The sequence below is a fragment of the Anopheles funestus genome, unplaced genomic scaffold (genome assembly GCF_943734845.2).
Source record: "Anopheles funestus unplaced genomic scaffold, idAnoFuneDA-416_04 scaffold_10_ctg1, whole genome shotgun sequence".
Lineage (NCBI taxonomy): Eukaryota > Metazoa > Arthropoda > Insecta > Diptera > Culicidae > Anopheles > Anopheles funestus.
Genome location: NW_026045351.1, coordinates 173721 through 192599, shown reverse-complemented (window position 1 = coordinate 192599; position 18879 = coordinate 173721). Strand labels below are relative to the sequence as shown.

The window sequence follows — 18879 nt, the reverse complement described above, 5'->3', positions numbered from 1 at the left end:
GTCTCGGCTAAGGTGTCTTGGCTATTGTGTCTTGGATAAGGTGTCTTGGCTAAGGTGTCTTGGCTAAGGTGTCTTGGCTAATGTGTCTCGGCTAAAGTGTCTTGGCTAAGGTGTCTCGGCTAAAGTGTCTTGGCTAAGGTGTCTTGGCTAAGGTGTCTTGGCTAATGTGTCTTGGCTAAGGTGTCTCGGCTAAGGTGTCTTGGCTAAGGTGTCTTGGCTAAGGTGTCTTGGCTAAGGTGTCTTGGCTAAGGTGTCTTGGCTAATGTGTCTCGGCTAATGTGTCTTGGCTAAGGTGTCTTGGCTATTGTGTCTTGGCTAAGGTGTCTTGGCTAATGTGTCTCGGCTAATGTGTCTTGGCTAAGGTGTCTTGGCTAAGGTGTCTTGGCTAAGGTGTCTTGGCTAAGGTGTCTTGGCTAATGTGTCTCGGCTAAAGTGTCTTGGCTAAGGTGTCTCGGCTAAAGTGTCTTGGCTAAGGTGTCTTGGCTAAGGTATCTTGGCTAATGTGTCTTGGCTAAGGTGTCTCGGCTAAGGTGTCTTGGCTAAGGTGTCTTGGCTAATGTGTCTTGGCTAAGGTGTCTTGGCTAATGTGTCTTGGCTAAGGTGTCTTGGCTGATGTGTCTTGGCTAATGTGTCTTGGCTAAGGTGTCTTGGCTAATGTGTCTTGGCTAAGGTGTCTTGGCTAAGGTGTCTTGGCTAAAGTGTCTTGGCTAAGGTGTCTTGGCTAATGTGTCTCGGCTAAGGTGTCTTGGCTAATGTGTCTTGGCTAAGGTGTCTTGGCTAAGGTGTCTTGGCTAAGGTGTCTTGGCTAATGTGCCTCGGCTAAAGTGTCTTGGCTAATGTGTCTTGGCTAAGGTGTCTTGGCTAATGTGTCTTGGCTAAGGTGTCTTGGCTAAGGTGTCTTGGCTAAGGTGTCTTGGCTAATGTGTCTTGGCTAATGTGTCTTGGCTAAGGTGTCTTGGCTAAGGTGTCTTGGCTAAGGTGTCTTGGCTAATGTGTCTCGGCTAAAGTGTCTTGGCTAAGGTGTCTTGGCTAAGGTGTCTTGGCTAATGTGTCTTGGCTATTGTGTCTCGGCTAAGGTGTCTTGGCTATTGTGTCTTGGCTAAGGTGTCTTGGCTAAGGTGTCTTGGCTAAAGTGTCTTGGCTAAGGTGTCTTGGCTAATGTGTCTCGGCTAAGGTGTCTTGGCTAATGTGTCTTGGCTAAGGTGTCTTGGCTAAGGTGTCTTGGCTAATGTGTCTTGGCGAAAGTGTCTTGGCTAAGGTGTCTTGGCTAATGTGTCTTGGCTAATGTGTCTCGGCTAAGGTGTCTTGGCTATTGTGTCTTGGCTAAGGTGTCTTGGCTAAGGTGTCTTGGCTAAGGTGTCTTGGCTAATGTGTCTTGGCTAAGGTGTCTTGGCTAAGGTGTCTTGGCTAAGGTGTCTTGGCTAATGTGTCTCGGCTAAAGTGTCTTGGCTAAGGTGTCTTGGCTAAGGTGTCTTGGCTAATGTGTCTTGGCTAAGGTGTCTCGGCTAAGGTGTCTTGGCTATTGTGTCTTGGCTAAGGTGTCTTGGCTAAGGTGTCTTGGCTAAGGTGTCTTGGCTAAGGTGTCTTGGCTAATGTGTCTTGGCGAAAGTGTCTTGGCTAAGGTGTCTTGGCTAATGTGTCTTGGCTAATGTGTCTCGGCTAAGGTGTCTTGGCTATTGTGTCTTGGCTAAGGTGTCTTGGCTAAGGTGTCTTGGCTAAGGTGTCTTGGCTAATGTGTCTTGGCTAAGGTGTCTTGGCTAAGGTGTCTTGGCTAAGGTGTCTTGGCTAATGTGTCTCGGCTAAAGTGTCTTGGCTAAGGTGTCTTGGCTAAGGTGTCTTGGCTAATGTGTCTCGGCTAAGGTGTCTCGGCTAAGGTGTCTTGGCTATTGTGTCTTGGCTAAGGTGTCTTGGCTAAGGTGTCTTGGCTAAGGTGTCTTGGCTAATGTGTCTCGGCTAAGGTGTCTTGGCTAAGGTGTCTCGGCTAAGGTGTCTTGGCTAATGTGTCTCGGCTAAAGTGTCTTGGCTAAGGTGTCTTGGCTAAGGTGTCTTGGCTAATGTGTTTCGGCTAAAGTGTCTCGGCTAAGGTGTCTTGGCTATTGTGTCTTGGCTAAGGTGTCTTGGCTAAGGTGTCTTGGCTAAGGTGTCTTGGCTAATGTGTCTCGGCTAAAGTGTCTTGGCTAAGGTGTCTCGGCTAAAGTGTCTTGGCTAAGGTGTCTTGGCTAAGGTGTCTTGGCTAATGTGTCTTGGCTAAGGTGTCTCGGCTAAGGTGTCTCGGCTAAGGTGTCTTGGCTAAGGTGTCTTGGCTAAGGTGTCTTGGCTAAGGTGTCTTGGCTAATGTGTCTTGGCTAAGGTGTCTTGGCTAAGGTGTCTTGGCTAAAGTGTCTTGGCTAAGGTGTCTTGGCTAATGTGTCTCGGCTAAGGTGTCTTGGCTAATGTGTCTTGGCTAAGGTGTCTTGGCTAAGGTGTCTTGGCTAAGGTGTCTTGGCTAATGTGTCTCGGCTAAAGTGTCTTGGCTAAGGTGTCTTGGCTAAGGTGTCTTGGCTAATGTGTCTTGGCTAAGGTGTCTCGGCTAAGGTGTCTTGGCTAAGGTGTCTTGGCTAAGGTGTCTTGGCTAAGGTGTCTTGGCTAAGGTGTCTTGGCTAATGTGTCTTGGCTAATGTGTCTTGGCTAATGTGTCTTGGCTAAGGTGTCTTGGCTAAGGTGTCTTGGCTAATGTGTCTTGGCTAAAGTGTCTTGGCTAAGGTGTCTTGGCTAAAGTGTCTTGGCTAAGGTGTCTTGGCTAATGTGTCTCGGCTAAGGTGTCTTGGCTAATGTGTCTTGGCTAATGTGTCTCGGCTAAGGTGTCTTGGCTAATATGTCTTGGCTAAGGTGTCTTGGCTAAGGTGTCTTGGCTAAGGTGTCTTGGCTAATGTGTCTCGGCTAAATTGTCTTGGCTAAGGTGTCTTGGCTAAGGTGTCTTGGCTAATGTGTCTTGGCTAAGGTGTCTCGGCTAAGGTGTCTTGGCTAAATTGTCTTGGCTAAGGTGTCTTGGCTAAGGTGTCTTGGCTAATGTGTCTTGGCTAAGGTGTCTCGGCTAAGGTGTCTTGGCTAATGTGTCTTGGCTAAGGTGTCTTGGGTAAGGTGTCTTGGCTAAGGTGTCTTGGTTAAGGTGTCTTGGCTAATGTGTCTTGGCTAAGGTGTCTTGGCTAATGTGTCTTGGCTAAGGTGTCTTGGCTGATGTGTCTTGGCTAATGTGTCTTGGCTAAGGTGTCTTGGCTAATGTGTCTTGGCTAAGGTGTCTTGGCTAAGGTGTCTTGGCTAAAGTGTCTTGGCTAAGGTGTCTTGGCTAATGTGTCTCGGCTAAGGTGTCTTGGCTAATGTGTCTCGGCTAATGTGTCTTGGCTAAGGTGTCTTGGCTAATGTGTCTCGGCTAAAGTGTCTTGGCTAAGGTGTCTTGGCTAAGGTGTCTTGGCTAAAGTGTCTTGGCTAAGGTGTCTTGGCTAATGTGTCTCGGCTAAGGTGTCTTGGCTAATGTGTCTTGGCTAAGGTGTCTTGGCTAAGGTGTCTTGGCTAATGTGTCTTGGCTAAGGTGTCTTGGCTAATGTGTCTTGGCTAAGGTGTCTTGGCTAAGGTGTCTTGGCTAAAGTGTCTTGGCTAAGGTGTCTTGGCTAATGTGTCTCGGCTAAGGTGTCTTGGCTAATGTGTCTTGGCTAAGGTGTCTTGGCTAAGGTGTCTTGGCTAAGGTGTCTTGGCTAATGTGTCTCGGCTAAAGTGTCTTGGCTAAGGTGTCTTGGCTAAGGTGTCTTGGCTAATGTGTCTTGGCTAAGGTGTCTCGGCTAAGGTGTCTTGGCTAAGGTGTCTTGGCTAAGGTGTCTTGGCTAAGGTGTCTTGGCTAAGGTGTCTTGGCTAAGGTGTCTTGGCTAATGTGTCTTGGCTAATGTGTCTTGGCTAATGTGTCTTGGCTAAGGTGTCTTGGCTAAGGTGTCTTGGCTAATGTGTCTTGGCTAAAGTGTCTTGGCTAAGGTGTCTTGGCTAAAGTGTCTTGGCTAAGGTGTCTTGGCTAATGTGTCTCGGCTAAGGTGTCTTGGCTAATGTGTCTTGGCTAAAGTGTCTTGGCTAAGGTGTCTTGGCTAAGGTGTCTTGGCTAAGGTGTCTTGGCTAAGGTGTCTTGGCTAAGGTGTCTTGGCTAAGGTGTCTTGGCTAAGGTGTCTTGGCTAAGGTGTCTTGGCTAATGTGTCTCGGCTAAGGTGTCTTGGCTAAGGTGTCTTGGCTAAGGTGTCTTGGCTAAGGTGTCTTGGCTAATGTGTCTCGGCTAAAGTGTCTTGGCTAAGGTGTCTTGGCTAATGTGTCTTGGCTAAGGTGTCTTGGCTAAGGTGTCTTGGCTAAGGTGTCTTGGTTAAGGTGTCTTGGCTAATGTGTCTTGGCTAAGGTGTCTTGGCTAATGTGTCTTGGCTAAGGTGTCTTGGCTGATGTGTCTTGGCTAATGTGTCTTGGCTAAGGTGTCTTGGCTAATGTGTCTTGGCTAAGGTGTCTTGGCTAAGGTGTCTTGGCTAAGGTGTCTTGGCTAAGGTGTCTTGGCTAATGTGTCTCGGCTAAGGTGTCTTGGCTAATGTGTCTTGGCTAAGGTGTCTTGGCTAAGGTGTCTTGGCTAAGGTGTCTTGGCTAATGTGTCTCGGCTAAAGTGTCTTGGCTAAGGTGTCTTGGCTAAGGTGTCTTGGCTAATGTGTCTTGGCTAAGGTGTCTCGGCTAAGGTGTCTTGGCTAAGGTGTCTTGGCTAAGGTGTCTTGGCTAAGGTGTCTTGGCTAAGGTGTCTTGGCTAATGTGTCTTGGCAAAGGTGTCTTGGCTAATGTGTCTTGGCTAAGGTGTCTTGGCTAAGGTGTCTTGGCTAATGTGTCTTGGCTAAAGTGTCTTGGCTAAGGTGTCTTGGCTAAAGTGTCTTGGCTAAGGTGTCTTGGCTAATGTGTCTCGGCTAAGGTGTCTTGGCTAATGTGTCTTGGCTAAGGTGTCTTGGCTAAGGTGTCTTGGCTAAGGTGTCTTGGCTAATGTGTCTCGGCTAAATTGTCTTGGCTAAGGTGTCTTGGCTAAGGTGTCTTGGCTAATGTGTCTTGGCTAAGGTGTCTCGGCTAAGGTGTCTTGGCTAAGGTGTCTTGGCTAAGGTGTCTTGGCTAATGTGTCTTGGCTAAGGTGTCTTGGCTAAGGTGTCTTGGCTAATGTGTCTTGGCTAATGTGTCTTGGCTAAGGTGTCTTGGCTAAGGTGTCTTGGCTAATGTGTCTTGGCTAAAGTGTCTTGGCTTAGGTGTCCCGGCTAAGGTGTCTTGGCTAAGGTGTCTTGGCTAAGGTGTCTTGGATAAGGTGTCTTGGCTAAAGTGTCTTGGCTAATGTGTCTTGGCTAATGTGTCTCGGCTAAGGTGTCTTGGCTATTGTGTCTTGGCTAAGGTGTCTTGGCTAAGGTGTCTTGGCTAATGTGTCTTGGCTAAGGTGTCTTGGCTAAGGTGTCTTGGCTAGGGTGTCTTGGCTAAGGTGTCTTGGCTAAGGTGTCTTGGCTAATGTGTCTCGGCTAAAGTGTCTTGGCTAAGGTGTCTTGGCTAATGTGTCTCGGCTAAAGTGTCTTGGCTAAGGTGTCTTGGCTAATGTATCTTGGCGAAAGTGTCTTGGCTAAGGTGTCTTGGCTAAGGTGTCTTGGCTAAGGTGTCTTGGCTAGGGTGTCTTGGCTAAGGTGTCTTGGCTAAGGTGTCTTGGCTAATGTGTCTCGGCTAAAGTGTCTTGGCTAAGGTGTCTTGGCTAATGTGTCTTGGCTAAGGTGTCTTGGCTAATGTGTCTCGGCTAAGGTGTCTTGGCTAATGTGTCTCGGCTAAAGTGTCTCGGCTAAGGTGTCTTGGCTATTGTGTCTTGGCTAAGGTGTCTTGGCTAAGGTGTCTTGGCTAAGGTGTCTTGGCTAAGGTGTCTTGGCTAAGGTGTCTTGGCTAGGGTGTCTTGGCTAAGGTGTCTTGGCTAAGGTGTCTTGGCTAATGTGTCTCGGCTAATGTGTCTTGGCTGATGTGTCTTGGCTAATGTGTCTTGGCTAATGTGTCTTGGCTAAGGTGTCTTGGCTAATGTGTCTTGGCTAAGGTGTCTTGGCTAAGGTGTCTTGGCTAAGGTGTCTTGGCTAAGGTGTCTTGGCTAGGGTGTCTTGGCTAAGGTGTCTTGGCTAAGGTGTCTTGGCTAATGTGTCTCGGCTAAAGTGTCTTGGCTAAGGTGTCTTGGCTAATGTGTCTTGGCGAAAGTGTCTTGGCTAAGGTGTCTTGGCTAATGTGTCTTGGCTAATGTGTCTCGGCTAAGGTGTCTTGGCTATTGTGTCTTGGCTAAGGTGTCTTGGCTAAGGTGTCTTGGCTAAGGTGTCTTGGCTAATGTGTCTTGGCTAAGGTGTCCTGGCTAAGGTGTCTTGGCTAAGGTGTCTTGGCTAATGTGTCTCGGCTAAAGTGTCTCGGCTAAGGTGTCTTGGCTAAGGTGTCTTGGCTAATGTGTCTTGGCTAAGGTGTCTCGGCTAAGGTGTCTTGGCTATTGTGTCTTGGCTAAGGTGTCTTGGCTAAGGTGTCTTGGCTAAGGTGTCTTGGCTAATGTGTCTCGGCTAAAGTGTCTTGGCTAAGGTGTCTCGGCTAAAGTGTCTTGGCTAAGGTGTCTTGGCTAAGGTGTCTTGGCTAATGTGTCTTGGCTAAGGTGTCTCGGCTAAGGTGTCTTGGCTAAGGTGTCTTGGCTAAGGTGTCTTGGCTAAGGTGTCTTGGCTAAGGTGTCTTGGCTAAGGTGTCTTGGCTAATGTGTCTCGGCTAATGTGTCTCGGCTAAAGTGTCTTGGCTAAGGTGTCTCGGCTAAAGTGTCTTGGCTAAGGTGTCTTGGCTAAGGTGTCTCGGCTAATGTGTCTTGGCTAAGGTGTCTTGGCTAAGGTGTCTTGGCTAAGGTGTCTTGGCTAATGTGTCTCGGCTAAAGTGTCTTGGCTAAGGTGTCTCGGCTAAGGTGTCTTGGCTAATGTGTCTCGGCTAAAGTGTCTTGGCTAAGGTGTCTTGGCTAAGGTGTCTTGGCTAATGTGTCTCGGCTAAAGTGTCTCGGCTAAGGTGTCTTGGCTATTGTGTCTTGGCTAAGGTGTCTTGGCTAAGGTGTCTTGGCTAATGTGTCTTGGCTAAGGTGTCTTGGCTAATGTGTCTTGGCTAAGGTGTCTTGGCTGATGTGTCTTGGCTAATGTGTCTTGGCTAAGGTGTCTTGGCTAATGTGTCTCGGCTAATGTGTCTTGGCTAAGGTGTCTTGGCTATTGTGTCTTGGCTAAGGTGTCTTGGCTAATGTGTCTCGGCTAATGTGTCTTGGCTAAGGTGTCTTGGTCAAGGTGTCTTGGCTAATGTGTCTTGGCTAATGTGTCTTGGCTAAGGTGTCTTGGCTAAGGTGTCTTGGCTAATGTGTCTTGGCTAAAGTGTCTTGGCTAATGTGTCTTGGCTAAGTTGTCTTGGCTAAGGTGTCTTGGCTAAGGTGTCTTGGCTAAGGTGTCTTGGCTAATGTGTCTTGGCTAAGGTGTCTTGGCTAAAGTGTCTTGGCTAAGGTGTCTTGGCTAATGTGTCTTGGCTAAGGTGTCTTGGCTAAGGTGTCTTGGCTAAGGTGTCTTGGCTAATGTGTCTCAGCTAAGGTGTCTTGGCTAATGTGTCTCGGCTAAAGTGTCTTGGCTAAGGTGTCTTGGCTAATGTGTCTTGGCTAAGGTGTCTTGGCTAAGGTGTCTTGGCTAAGGTGTCTTGGTTAAGGTGTCTTGGCTAATGTGTCTTGGCTAAGGTGTCTTGGCTAATGTGTCTTGGCTAAGGTGTCTTGGCTGATGTGTCTTGGCTAATGTGTCTTGGCTAAGGTGTCTTGGCTAATGTGTCTTGGCTAAGGTGTCTTGGCTAAGGTGTCTTGGCTAAAGTGTCTTGGCTAAGGTGTCTTGGCTAATGTGTCTCGGCTAAGGTGTCTTGGCTAATGTGTCTTGGCTAAGGTGTCTTGGCTAAGGTGTCTTGGCTAAGGTGTCTTGGCTAATGTGTCTCGGCTAAAGTGTCTTGGCTAAGGTGTCTTGGCTAAGGTGTCTTGGCTAATGTGTCTTGGCTAAGGTGTCTTGGCTAAGGTGTCTTGGCTAAGGTGTCTTGGCTAAGGTGTCTTGGCTAATGTGTCTTGGCTAAGGTGTCTTGGCTAAGGTGTCTTGGTTAAGGTGTCTTGGCTAATGTGTCTCGGCTAAAGTGTCTTGGCTAAGGTGTCTTGGCTAAGGTGTCTTGGCTAATGTGTCTTGGCTAAGGTGTCTCGGCTAATGTGTCTTGGCTATTGTGTCTTGGCTAAGGTGTCTTGGCTAAGGTGTCTTGGCTAAAGTGTCTTGGCTAAGGTGTCTTGGCTAATGTGTCTCGGCTAAGGTGTCTTGGCTAATGTGTCTTGGCTAAGGTGTCTTGGCTAAGGTGTCTTGGCTAATGTGTCTTGGCGAAAGTGTCTTGGCTAAGGTGTCTTGGCTAATGTGTCTTGGCTAATGTGTCTCGGCTAAGGTGTCTTGGCTATTGTGTCTTGGCTAAGGTGTCTTGGCTAAGGTGTCTTGGCTAAGGTGTCTTGGCTAATGTGTCTTGGCTAAGGTGTCTTGGCTAAGGTGTCTTGGCTAAGGTGTCTTGGCTAATGTGTCTCGGCTAAAGTGTCTTGGCTAAGGTGTCTTGGCTAAGGTGTCTTGGCTAATGTGTCTTGGCTAAGGTGTCTCGGCTAAGGTGTCTTGGCTATTGTGTCTTGGCTAAGGTGTCTTGGCTAAGGTGTCTTGGCTAAGGTGTCTTGGCTAAGGTGTCTTGGCTAATGTGTCTTGGCGAAAGTGTCTTGGCTAAGGTGTCTTGGCTAATGTGTCTTGGCTAATGTGTCTCGGCTAAGGTGTCTTGGCTATTGTGTCTTGGCTAAGGTGTCTTGGCTAAGGTGTCTTGGCTAAAGTGTCTTGGCTAATGTGTCTTGGCTAAGGTGTCTTGGCTAAGGTGTCTTGGCTAAGGTGTCTTGGCTAATGTGTCTCGGCTAAAGTGTCTTGGCTAAGGTGTCTTGGCTAAGGTGTCTTGGCTAATGTGTCTTGGCTAAGGTGTCTCGGCTAAGGTGTCTTGGCTATTGTGTCTTGGCTAAGGTGTCTTGGCTAAGGTGTCTTGGCTAAGGTGTCTTGGCTAATGTGTCTCGGCTAAAGTGTCTTGGCTAAGGTGTCTCGGCTAAGGTGTCTTGGCTAATGTGTCTCGGCTAAAGTGTCTTGGCTAAGGTGTCTTGGCTAATGTGTCTCTTCTAAGGTGTCTTGGCTAAGGTGTCTTGGCTAAGGTGTCTTGGCTATGGTGTCTTGGCTAAGGTGTCTTGGCTAAGGTGTCTTGGCTAATGTGTCTCGTCTAAGGTGTCTTGGCTAAGGTGTCTTGGCTAAGGTGTCTTGGCTAAGGTGTCTTGGCTAATGTGTCTCGTCTAAGGTGTCTTGGCTAAGGTGTCTTGGCTAAGGTGTCTTGGCTAAGGTGTCTTGGCTAATGTGTCTTGGCTAAGGTGTCTCGGCTAAAGTGTCTTGGCTAATGTGTCTCGGCTAAAGTGTCTTGGCTAAGGTGTCTTGGCTATGGTGTCTTGGCTAAGGTGTCTTGGCTAAGGTGTCTTGGCTAATGTGTCTCGTCTAAGGTGTCTTGGCTAAGGTGTCTTGGCTAAGATGTCTTGGCTAAGGTGTCTTGGCTAATGTGTCTCGTCTAAGGTGTCTTGGCTAAGGTGTCTTGGCTAAGGTGTCTTGGCTAAGGTGTCTTGGCTAATGTGTCTTGGCTAAGGTGTCTTGGCTAAGGTGTCTTGGCTAAGGTGTCTTGGCTAATGTGTCTCGGCTAAAGTGTCTTGGCTAAGGTGTCTTGGCTAATGTGTCTCGTCTAAGGTGTCTTGGCTAAGGTGTCTTGGCTAAGGTGTCTTGGCTAATGTGTCTCGGCTAAGGTGTCTTGGCTAAGGTGTCTTGGCTAATGTGTCTTGGCTAAGGTGTCTTGGCTAAGGTGTCTTGGCTAAGGTGTCTTGGCTAATGTGTCTCGGCTAAAGTGTCTTGGCTAAGGTGTCTTGGCTAAGGTGTCTTGGCTAAGGTGTCTTGGCTAAGGTGTCTTAGCTAATGTGTCTCGTCTAAGGTGTCTTGGCTAAGGTGTCTTGGCTAAGGTGTCTTGGCTAAGGTGTCTTGGCTAATGTGTCTTGGCTAAGGTGTCTTGGCTAAGGTGTCTCGGCTAAAGTGTCTTGGCTAAGGTGTCTTGGCTAAGGTGTCTTGGCTAAGGTGTCTTGGCTAAGGTGTCTCGTCTAAGGTGTCTTGGCTAAGGTGTCTTGGCTAAGGTGTCTTGGCTAATGTGTCTTGGCTAAGGTGTCTCGGCTAAAGTGTCTTGGCTAATGTGTCTCGGCTAAAGTGTCTTGGCTAAGGTGTCTTGGCTAATGTGTCTCGTCTAAGGTGTCTTGGCTAAGGTGTCTTGGCTAAGGTGTCTTGGCTAAGGTGTCTTGGCTAATGTGTCTTGGCTAAGGTGTCTCGGCTAAAGTGTCTTGGCTAATGTGTCTCGGCTAAAGTGTCTTGGCTAAGGTGTCTTGGCTATGGTGTCTTGGCTAAGGTGTCTTGGCTAAGGTGTCTTGGCTAAGGTGTCTCGTCTAAGGTGTCTTGGCTAAGGTGTCTTGGCTAAGGTGTCTTGGCTAATGTGTCTTGGCTAAGGTGTCTCGGCTAAAGTGTCTTGGCTAATGTGTCTCGGCTAAAGTGTCTTGGCTAAGGTGTCTTGGCTAATGTGTCTCGTCTAAGGTGTCTTGGCTAAGGTGTCTTGGCTAAGGTGTCTTGGCTAAGGTGTCTTGGCTAATGTGTCTTGGCTAAGGTGTCTCGGCTAAAGTGTCTTGGCTAATGTGTCTCGGCTAAAGTGTCTTGGCTAAGGTGTCTTGGCTATGGTGTCTTGGCTAAGGTGTCTTGGCTAAGGTGTCTTGGCTAATGTGTCTCGTCTAAGGTGTCTTGGCTAAGGTGTCTTGGCTAAGGTGTCTTGGCTAAGGTGTCTTGGCTAATGTGTCTCGTCTAAGGTGTCTTGGCTAAGGTGTCTTGGCTAAGGTGTCTTGGCTAATGTGTCTTGGCTAAGGTGTCTTGGCTAAGGTGTCTTGGCTAAGGTGTCTTGGCTAATGTGTCTCGGCTAAAGTGTCTTGGCTAAGGTGTCTTGGCTAATGTGTCTCGTCTAAGGTGTCTTGGCTAAGGTGTCTTGGCTAAGGTGTCTTGGCTAAGGTGTCTTGGCTAATGTGTCTCGGCTAAGGTGTCTTGGCTAAGGTGTCTTGGCTGATGTGTCTTGGCTAAGGTGTCTTGGCTAAGGTGTCTTGGCTAAGGTGTCTTGGCTAATGTGTCTCGGCTAAAGTGTCTTGGCTAAGGTGTCTTGGCTAAGGTGTCTTGGCTAAGGTGTCTTGGCTAAGGTGTCTCGTCTAAGGTGTCTTGGCTAAGGTGTCTTGGCTAAGGTGTCTTGGCTAATGTGTCTTGGCTAAGGTGTCTTGGCTAATGTGTCTTGGCTAAGGTGTCTTGGCTAAGGTGTCTTGGCTAATGTGTCTCGTCTAAGGTGTCTTGGCTAAGGTGTCTTGGCTAAGGTGTCTTGGCTAAGGTGTCTTGGCTAATGTGTCTTGGCTAAGGTGTCTTGGCTAAGGTGTCTTGGCTAAGGTGTCTTGGCTAAGGTGTCTTGGCTAAGGTGTCTTGGCTAATGTGTCTTGGCTAAGGTGTCTTGGCTAAGGTGTCTTGGCTAATGTGTCTCGTCTAAGGTGTCTTGGCTAAGGTGTCTTGGCTAAGGTGTCTTGGCTAATGTGTCTCGTCTAAGGTGTCTTGGCTAAGGTGTCTTGGCTAAGGTGTCTTGGCTAAGGTGTCTTGGCTAATGTGTCTCGTCTAAGGTGTCTTGGCTAAGGTGTCTTGGCTAAGGTGTCTTGGCTATGGTGTCTTGGCTAAGGTGTCTTGGCTAAGGTGTCTTGGCTAATGTGTCTCGTCTAAGGTGTCTTGGCTAAGGTGTCTTGGCTAAGGTGTCTTGGCTAAGGTGTCTTGGCTAAGGTGTCTTGGCTAATGTGTCTCGTCTAAGGTGTCTTGGCTAAGGTGTCTTGGCTAAGGTGTCTTGGCTAATGTGTCTTGGCTAAGGTGTCTCGGCTAAAGTGTCTTGGCTAATGTGTCTCGGCTAAAGTGTCTTGGCTAAGGTGTCTTGGCTATGGTGTCTTGGCTAAGGTGTCTTGGCTAAGGTGTCTTGGCTAATGTGTCTCGTCTAAGGTGTCTTGGCTAAGGTGTCTTGGCTAAGGTGTCTTGGCTAAGGTGTCTTGGCTAATGTGTCTCGTCTAAGGTGTCTTGGCTAAGGTGTCTTGGCTAAGGTGTCTTGGCTAAGGTGTCTTGGCTAATGTGTCTTGGCTAAGGTGTCTTGGCTAAGGTGTCTTGGCTAAGGTGTCTTGGCTAATGTGTCTCGGCTAAAGTGTGTTGGCTAAGGTGTCTTGGCTAATGTGTCTCGTCTAAGGTGTCTTGGCTAAGGTGTCTTGGCTAAGGTGTCTTGGCTAATGTGTCTCGGCTAAGGTGTCTTGGCTAAGGTGTCTTGGCTAATGTGTCTTGGCTAAGGTGTCTTGGCTAAGGTGTCTTGGCTAAGGTGTCTTGGCTAATGTGTCTTGGCTAAAGTGTCTTGGCTAAGGTGTCTTGGCTAAGGTGTCTTGGCTAAGGTGTCTTGGCTAAGGTGTCTCGTCTAAGGTGTCTTGGCTAAGGTGTCTCGGCTAAGGTGTCTTGGCTAATGTGTCTTGGCTAAGGTGTCTTGGCTAATGTGTCTTGGCTAAGGTGTCTTGGCTAATGTGTCTTGGCTAAAGTGTCTTGGCTAAGGTGTCTTGGCTAATGTGTCTCGGCTAAAGTGTCTTGGCTAAGGTGTCTTGGCTAAGGTGTCTCGGCTAAAGTGTCTTGGCTAATGTGTCTCGGCTAAGGTGTCTTGGCTAATGTGTTTCGGCTAAAGTGTCTTGGCTAATGTGTCTCGGCTAAAGTGTCTTGGCTAAGGTGTCTTGGCTATGTTGTCTTGGCTAAGGTGTCTTGGCTAAGGTGTCTTGGCTAATGTGTCTCGTCTAAGGTGTCTTGGCTAAGGTGTCTTGGCTAAGGTGTCTTGGCTAAGGTGTCTTGGCTAATGTGTCTCGTCTAAGGTGTCTTGGCTAAGGTGTCTTGGCTAAGGTGTCTTGGCTAAGGTGTCTTGGCTAATGTGTCTTGGCTAAGGTGTCTTGGCTAAGGTGTCTTGGCTAAGGTGTCTTGGCTAAGGTGTCTTGGCTAAGGTGTCTTGGCTAATGTGTCTTGGCTAAGGTGTCTTGGCTAAGGTGTCTTGGCTAATGTGTCTCGTCTAAGGTGTCTTGGCTAAGGTGTCTTGGCTAAGGTGTCTTGGCTAATGTGTCTCGTCTAAGGTGTCTTGGCTAAGGTGTCTTGGCTAAGGTGTCTTGGCTAAGGTGTCTTGGCTAATGTGTCTCGTCTAAGGTGTCTTGGCTAAGGTGTCTTGGCTAAGGTGTCTTGGCTATGGTGTCTTGGCTAAGGTGTCTTGGCTAATGTGTCTCGTCTAAGGTGTCTTGGCTAAGGTGTCTTGGCTAAGGTGTCTTGGCTAAGGTGTCTTGGCTAATGTGTCTCGTCTAAGGTGTCTTGGCTAAGGTGTCTTGGCTAAGGTGTCTTGGCTAAGGTGTCTTGGCTAATGTGTCTTGGCTAAGGTGTCTCGGCTAAAGTGTCTTGGCTAATGTGTCTCGGCTAAAGTGTCTTGGCTAAGGTGTCTTGGCTATGGTGTCTTGGCTAAGGTGTCTTGGCTAAGGTGTCTTGGCTAATGTGTCTCGTCTAAGGTGTCTTGGCTAAGGTGTCTTGGCTAAGGTGTCTTGGCTAAGGTGTCTCGTCTAAGGTGTCTTGGCTAAGGTGTCTTGGCTAAGGTGTCTTGGCTAATGTGTCTTGGCTAAGGTGTCTTGGCTAATGTGTCTTGGCTAAGGTGTCTTGGCTAATGTGTCTTGGCTAAAGTGTCTTGGCTAAGGTGTCTTGGCTAATGTGTCTCGGCTAAAGTGTCTTGGCTAAGGTGTCTTGGCTAAGGTGTCTCGTCTAAGGTGTCTTGGCTAAGGTGTCTTGGCTAAGGTGTCTTGGCTAAGGTGTCTTGGCTAATGTGTCTCGTCTAAGGTGTCTTGGCTAAGGTGTCTTGGCTAAGGTGTCTTGGCTAAGGTGTCTTGGCTAATGTGTCTTGGCTAAGGTGTCTTGGCTAAGGTGTCTTGGCTAAGGTGTCTTGGCTAATGTGTCTCGGCTAAAGTGTCTTGGCTAAGGTGTCTTGGCTAATGTGTCTCGTCTAAGGTGTCTTGGCTAAGGTGTCTTGGCTAAGGTGTCTTGGCTATGGTGTCTTGGCTAAGGTGTCTTGGCTAAGGTGTCTTGGCTAATGTGTCTCGTCTAAGGTGTCTTGGCTAAGGTGTCTTGGCTAAGGTGTCTTGGCTAAGGTGTCTTGGCTAATGTGTCTCGTCTAAGGTGTCTTGGCTAAGGTGTCTTGGCTAAGGTGTCTTGGCTAAGGTGTCTTGGCTAAGGTGTCTTGGCTAATGTGTCTTGGCTAAGGTGTCTCGGCTAAAGTGTCTTGGCTAATGTGTCTCGGCTAAAGTGTCTTGGCTAAGGTGTCTTGGCTATGGTGTCTTGGCTAAGGTGTCTTGGCTAAGGTGTCTTGGCTAATGTGTCTCGTCTAAGGTGTCTTGGCTAAGGTGTCTTGGCTAAGGTGTCTTGGCTGAGGTGTCTCGTCTAAGGTGTCTTGGCTAAGGTGTCTTGGCTAAGGTGTCTTGGCTAATGTGTCTCGGCTAAAGTGTCTTGGCTAAGGTGTCTTGGCTAATGTGTCTCGTCTAAGGTGTCTTGGCTAATGTGTCTCGGCTAAAGTGTCTTGGCTAAGGTGTCTCGGCTAAAGTGTCTTGGCTAAGGTGTCTTGGCTATGGTGTCTTGGCTAAGGTGTCTTGGCTAAGGTGTCTTGGCTAATGTGTCTCGTCTAAGGTGTCTTGGCTAAGGTGTCTTGGCTAAGGTGTCTTGGCTAATGTGTCTTGGCTAAGGTGTCTCGGCTAAAGTGTCTTGGCTAATGTGTCTCGGCTAAAGTGTCTTGGCTAAGGTATCTTGGCTATGGTGTCTTGGCTAAGGTGTCTTGGCTAAGGTGTCTTGGCTAATGTGTCTCGTCTAAGGTGTCTTGGCTAAGGTGTCTTGGCTAAGGTGTCTTGGCTAAGGTGTCTCGTCTAAGGTGTCTTGGCTAAGGTGTCTTGGCTAAGGTGTCTTGGCTAATGTGTCTCGGCTAAGGTGTCTTGGCTAAGGTGTCTTGGCTAATGTGTCTTGGCTAAAGTGTCTTGGCTAAGGTGTCTTGGCTAAGGTGTCTTGGCTAAGGTGTCTTGGCTAAGGTGTCTCGTCTAAGGTGTCTTGGCTAAGGTGTCTCGGCTAAGGTGTCTTGGCTAATGTGTCTTGGCTAAGGTGTCTTGGCTAATGTGTCTTGGCTAAGGTGTCTTGGCTAATGTGTCTTGGCTTAAGTGTCTTGGCTAAGGTGTCTTGGCTAATGTGTCTCGGCTAAAGTGTCTTGGCTAAGGTGTCTTGGCTAAGGTGTCTCGGCTAAAGTGTCTTGGCTAATGTGTCTCGGCTAAGGTGTCTTGGCTAAGGTGTCTTGGCTAATGTGTCTTGGCTAAGGTGTCTTGGCTAAGGTGTCTTGGCTAAGGTGTCTTGGCTAAGGTGTCTTGGCTAAGGTGTCTTGGCTAATGTGTCTTGGCTAAGGTGTCTTGGCTAAGGTGTCTTGGCTAATGTGTCTCGTCTAAGGTGTCTTGGCTAAGGTGTCTTGGCTAAGGTGTCTTGGCTAAGGTGTCTTGGCTAAGGTGTCTTGGCTAATGTGTCTCGTCTAAGGTGTCTTGGCTAAGGTGTCTTGGCTAAGGTGTCTTGGCTAAGGTGTCTTGGCTAAGGTGTCTTGGCTAAGGTGTCTTGGCTAAGGTGTCTTGGCTAAGGTGTCTTGGCTAATGTGTCTCGTCTAAGGTGTCTTGGCTAAGGTGTCTTGGCTAAGGTGTCTTGGCTAAGGTGTCTTGGCTAATGTGTCTTGGCTAAGGTGTCTCGGCTAAAGTGTCTTGGCTAATGTGTCTCGGCTAAAGTGTCTTGGCTAAGGTGTCTTGGCTAATGTGTCTTGGCTAAGGTGTCTTGGCTAAGGTGTCTTGGCTAATGTGTCTCGTCTAAGGTGTCTTGGCTAAGGTGTCTTGGCTAAGGTGTCTTGGCTAAGGTGTCTTGGCTAATGTGTCTTGGCTAAGGTGTCTTGGCTAAGGTGTCTTGGCTAAGGTGTCTTGGCTAAGGTGTCTTGGCTAAGGTGTCTTGGCTAATGTGTCTTGGCTAAGGTGTCTTGGCTAAGGTGTCTTGGCTAATGTGTCTCGTCTAAGGTGTCTTGGCTAAGGTGTCTTGGCTAAGGTGTCTTGGCTAATGTGTCTCGTCTAAGGTGTCTTGGCTAAGGTGTCTTGGCTAAGGTGTCTTGGCTAATGTGTCTCGTCTAAGGTGTCTTGGCTAAGGTGTCTTGGCTAAGGTGTCTTGGCTAATGTGTCTCGTCTAAGGTGTCTTGGCTAAGGTGTCTTGGCTAAGGTGTCTTGGCTAAGGTGTCTTGGCTAATGTGTCTTGGCTAAGGTGTCTTGGCTAAGGTGTCTTGGCTAAGGTGTCTTGGCTAATGTGTCTCGGCTAAAGTGTCTTGGCTAAGGTGTCTTGGCTAAGGTGTCTTGGCTAAGGTGTCTTGGCTAAGGTGTCTCGTCTAAGGTGTCTTGGCTAAGGTGTCTTGGCTAAGGTGTCTTGGCTAATGTGTCTTGGCTAAGGTGTCTTGGCTAATGTGTCTTGGCTAAGGTGTCTTGGCTAATGTGTCTTGGCTAAAGTGTCTTGGCTAAGGTGTCTTGGCTAATGTGTCTCGGCTAAAGTGTCTTGGCTAAGGTGTCTTGGCTAAGGTGTCTCGGCTAAAGTGTCTTGGCTAATGTGTCTCGGCTAAGGTGTCTTGGCTAATGTGTCTCGGCTAAAGTGTCTTGGCTAATGTGTCTCGGCTAAAGTGTCTTGGCTAAGGTGTCTTGGCTATGGTGTCTTGGCTAAGGTGTCTTGGCTAAGGTGTCTTGGCTAATGTGTCTCGTCTAAGGTGTCTTGGCTAAGGTGTCTTGGCTAAGGTGTCTTGGCTAAGGTGTCTTGGCTAATGTGTCTCGTCTAAGGTGTCTTGGCTAAGGTGTCTTGGCTAAGGTGTCTTGGCTAAGGTGTCTTGGCTAATGTGTCTTGGCTAAGGTGTCTTGGCTAAGGTGTCTCGGCTAAAGTGTCTTGGCTAAGGTGTCTTGGCTAAGGTGTCTTGGCTAAGGTGTCTTGGCTAAGGTGTCTTGGCTAAGGTGTCTTGGCTAAGGTGTCTTGGCTAAGGTGTCTTGGCTAATGTGTCTTGGCTAAGGTGTCTCGGCTAAAGTGTCTTGGCTAATGTGTCTCGGCTAAAGTGTCTTGGCTAAGGTGTCTTGGCTAATGTGTCTCGTCTAAGGTGTCTTGGCTAAGGTGTCTTGGCTAAGGTGTCTTGGCTAAGGTGTCTTGGCTAATGTGTCTTGGCTAAGGTGTCTCGGCTAAAGTGTCTTGGCTAATGTGTCTCGGCTAAAGTGTCTTGGCTAAGGTGTCTTGGCTATGGTGTCTTGGCTAAGGTGTCTTGGCTAAGGTGTCTTGGCTAAGGTGTCTCGTCTAAGGTGTCTTGGCTAAGGTGTCTTGGCTAAGGTGTCTTGGCTAATGTGTCTTGGCTAAGGTGTCTCGGCTAAAGTGTCTTGGCTAATGTGTCTCGGCTAAAGTGTCTTGGCTAAGGTGTCTTGGCTAATGTGTCTCGTCTAAGGTGTCTTGGCTAAGGTGTCTTGGCTAAGGTGTCTTGGCTAAGGTGTCTTGGCTAATGTGTCTTGGCTAAGGTGTCTCGGCTAAAGTGTCTTGGCTAATGTGTCTCGGCTAAAGTGTCTTGGCTAAGGTGTCTTGGCTATGGTGTCTTGGCTAAGGTGTCTTGGCTAAGGTGTCTTGGCTAATGTGTCTCGTCTAAGGTGTCTTGGCTAAGGTGTCTTGGCTAAGGTGTCTTGGCTAAGGTGTCTTGGCTAAGGTGTCTTGGCTAATGTGTCTCGTCTAAGGTGTCTTGGCTAAGGTGTCTTGGCTAAGGTGTCTTGGCTAAGGTGTCTTGGCTAATGTGTCTTGGCTAAGGTGTCTTGGCTAAGGTGTCTTGGCTAAGGTGTCTTGGCTAAGGTGTCTTGGCTAATGTGTCTCGTCTAAGGTGTCTTGGCTAAGGTGTCTTGGCTAAGGTGTCTTGGCTAAGGTGTCTTGGCTAATGTGTCTTGGCTAAGGTGTCTCGGCTAAAGTGTCTTGGCTAATGTGTCTCGGCTAAAGTGTCTTGGCTAAGGTGTCTTGGCTAAGGTGTCTTGGCTAAGGTGTCTTGGCTAAGGTGTCTTGGCTAATGTGTCTTGGCTAAGGTGTCTTGGCTAAGGTGTCTTGGCTAATGTGTCTTGGCTAAGGTGTCTTGGCTAATGTGTCTTGGCTAAGGTGTCTTGGCTAAGGTGTCTTGGTTAATGTGTCTCGTCTAAGGTGTCTTGGCTAAGGTGTCTTGGCTAAGGTGTCTTGGCTAAGGTGTCTTGGCTAATGTGTCTTGGCTAAGGTGTCTTGGCTAAGGTGTCTTGGCTAAGGTGTCTTGGCTAAGGTGTCTTGGCTAAGGTGTCTTGGCTAATGTGTCTTGGCTAAGGTGTCTTGGCTAAGGTGTCTTGGCTAATGTGTCTTGGCTAAGGTGTCTTGGCTAAGGTGTCTTGGCTAATGTGTCTCGTCTAAGGTGTCTTGGCTAAGGTGTCTTGGCTAAGGTGTCTTGGCTAAGGTGTCTTGGCTAATGTGTCTCGTCTAAGGTGTCTTGGCTAAGGTGTCTTGGCTAAGGTGTCTTGGCTATGGTGTCTTGGCTAAGGTGTCTTGG

General features: G+C 48.3%; 1 long non-coding RNA gene across 1 annotated transcript; it reads left to right on the top strand.

Annotated features, from left to right (window-relative positions):
* The first annotated feature begins 1888 nt into the window (after positions 1–1888).
* On the top strand, positions 1889–18461 carry LOC125774469 (uncharacterized). The gene is made up of 5 exons (XR_007420934.1): positions 1889–2042; positions 5809–7628; positions 11241–12682; positions 13845–17288; positions 17625–18461. It is a non-coding gene; the product is annotated as an uncharacterized LOC125774469 (long non-coding RNA).
* The last annotated feature ends 418 nt before the right edge of the window (positions 18462–18879 follow it).